This window comes from Arachis hypogaea, chromosome 4 (assembly GCF_003086295.3).
Source record: "Arachis hypogaea cultivar Tifrunner chromosome 4, arahy.Tifrunner.gnm2.J5K5, whole genome shotgun sequence".
NCBI lineage: Eukaryota > Viridiplantae > Streptophyta > Magnoliopsida > Fabales > Fabaceae > Arachis > Arachis hypogaea.
Genome location: NC_092039.1, coordinates 16,461,718 through 16,464,373, shown reverse-complemented (window position 1 = coordinate 16,464,373; position 2,656 = coordinate 16,461,718). Strand labels below are relative to the sequence as shown.

The window sequence follows — 2,656 nt, the reverse complement described above, 5'->3', positions numbered from 1 at the left end:
ATGCCATTGGAGCAAACAACTTTGAGCTTAAGCCTCAATTAGTTTCTCTAATGCAACAGAATTACAAGTTCCATGGACTTCCATTGGAAGATCCTCATCCGTTTTTAGCTGAGTTCTTGCAAATCTGTGACACTGTTAAGACTAATGGGGTTGACCCTGAGGTCTACAGACTTATGCTATTCCCTTTTGCTGTAAGAGACAGAGCTAGAATATGGTTGGACTTACAACCTAAAGACAGCCTGAACTCTTGGGAAAAGCTAGTCAATGCCTTCTTGGCAAAGTTCTTTCCACCTCAAAAATTGAGTAAGCTTAGAGTGGAAGTCCAAACCTTCAGACAGAAGGAAGGTGAATCCCTCTATGAAGCTTGGGAAAGATACAAACAATTGATCAGAAAATGTCCTTCTGACATGCTTTCTGAATGGAGCATCATAGGTATTTTCTATGATGGACTGTCTGAACTATCCAAGATGTCTTTGGATAGCTCTGCTGGAGGATCTCTTCATCTGAAGAAGACGCCTGCAGAAGCTCAAGAACTAATTGAAATGGTTGCAAATAACCAATTTATGTACACTTCTGAAAGGAATCCTGTGAACAATGGGACTAATCAGAAGAAAGGAGTTCTTGAGATTGATACTCTGAATGCCATTTTGGCTCAGAACAAAATATTGACTCAGCAAGTCAATTTGATTTCTCAAAGTCTGTCTGGAATGCAAAATGCACCAGGCAGTACTAAGGATGCTTCATCTGAAGAAGAAGCTTATGATCCTGAGAACCCTTCAATGGAAGAGGTGAATTACATGGGAGAACCCTATGGAAACACCTATAATTTCTCATGGAGAAATCACCCAAATCTCTCATGGAAGGATCAACAGAGACCTCAACAAGGTTTCAACAACAATAATGGTGGAAGAAACAGGTTTAGCAATGGCAAGCCTTTTCCATCATCTTCTCAGCAACAGACAGAGAATTTTAAGCAGAACCACTCTGACTTAGCAACCATGGTCTCTGATCTAATCAAAACCACTCAAAGTTTCATGACTGAAACAAGGTCCTCCATTAGAAATTTGGAGGTACAAGTGGGACAGCTGAGCAAGAAAATTACTGAACTCCCTCCTAGTACTCTTCCAAGCAATACAGAAGAAAATCCAAAAGGAGAGTGCAAGGCCATCAACATGGCCGAATTTGGAGAGGAAGGAGAGGCAGTGAACGCCACTGAGGAAGACCTCAATGGACGTCCACTGGCCTCCACTGAGTTCCCCAATGAGAAACCATGGGAATCTGAGGCTCAAAATAAGACCATAGAGATTCCTTTGGACTTACTTCTGCCTTTCATGAGCTCTGATGAGTATTCCTCCTCTGAAGAGGATGAGTATGTCACTGAAGAGCAAGTTGCTAAATACCTTGGAGCAATCATAAAGCTAAATGACAAGTTATTTGGAAATGAGACTTGGGAGAACAAACCTCCTTTGCTCACCAAAGATCTGGATGACTTGTCTAGGCAGAAATTACCTCAAAAGAGACAAGATCCTGGGAAGTTTTCAATACCTTGTACCATAGGCACCATGACCTTCAAGAAGGCTCTGTGTGACTTAGGGTCAAGTGTAAACCTCATGCCTCTCTCTGTAATGGAGAAGCTAGGGATCTCTGAGGTACAAGCTGCAAGAATCTCACTAGAGATGGCAGACAATTCAAAGAAACAAGCCTATGGACTTGTAGAGAATGTTATGGTAAAAGTTGAAGTACATCCCTACGGATTTCATAGTCCTAGAGACTCGGAAGTGCATGGATGAATCCATCATCCTTGGCAGACCCTTCCTAGCCACAACAAAGGCTGTGATTGATGTTGATAGAGGTGAACTGATCATTCAAGTGAATGAGGAATCCTTTGTGTTTAAGGCTCAAGGATATCCCTCTGTCACCATGGAGAGGAAGCATGAAAAGCTTCTCTCAAAACAGAGTCAAACAGAGCCCCCACAATCAAACTCTAAGTTTGGTGTTGGGAGGCCACAACCAAACTCTAAGTTTGGTGTTGAACCCCCACATTCAAACTCTAAGTTTGGTGTTGGGAGGTTCCAACATTGCTCTGAGCATTTGTGAGGCTCCATGTGAGCCCTCTGTCAAGCTACTGACATTAAAGAAGCGCTTGTTGGGAGGCAACCCAATGTTATATTTTATCCATTTTCCTTTGTTATTTTATGTTCTCTGTAGGTTGATGATCATGAGAAGTCACAAAATCAATTGAAAAAGCAAAAACAAAATGAAAAACAGGAAGAAAAACAGCACACCCTGGAGGAAGAACCTACTGGCGTTTAAACGCCAGTAAGGCTAGCAGATGGGCGTTTAACGCCCAGTCTGGCACCATTCTGGGCGTTTAACGCCAGAAAGGGGCACCAGACTGGCGTTAAACACCAGGAAAGGGCAAGAACCTGGCGTTAAACGCCAGAAATGGGCACCAGCCCGGCGTTTAACGCCAGAATTGGCTCAAAATGCATTTTTGCATGCCATTTGGTGCAGGGATGACTTTTCCTTGACACCTCAGGATCTGTGGACCCCACAGGATCCCCACCTACCCCACCACCTCTCTTCTTCACCCATTCACCAATCACCTCAACCACTCTTCCCCAAAAAACCCTTCACCTATCAAATCCCATCTTTC

The 2,656-nt window shown here is 43.3% G+C and overlaps 1 non-coding gene across 1 annotated transcript; it reads right to left on the bottom strand.

The window, feature by feature from the left end:
• Positions 1-305: 305 nt before the first annotated feature.
• Positions 306-413, bottom strand: LOC112799241 (small nucleolar RNA R71). Its single transcript, XR_003200816.1, has one exon. It is a non-coding gene; the product is annotated as a small nucleolar RNA R71 (small nucleolar RNA).
• Positions 414-2,656: the final 2,243 nt, after the last annotated feature.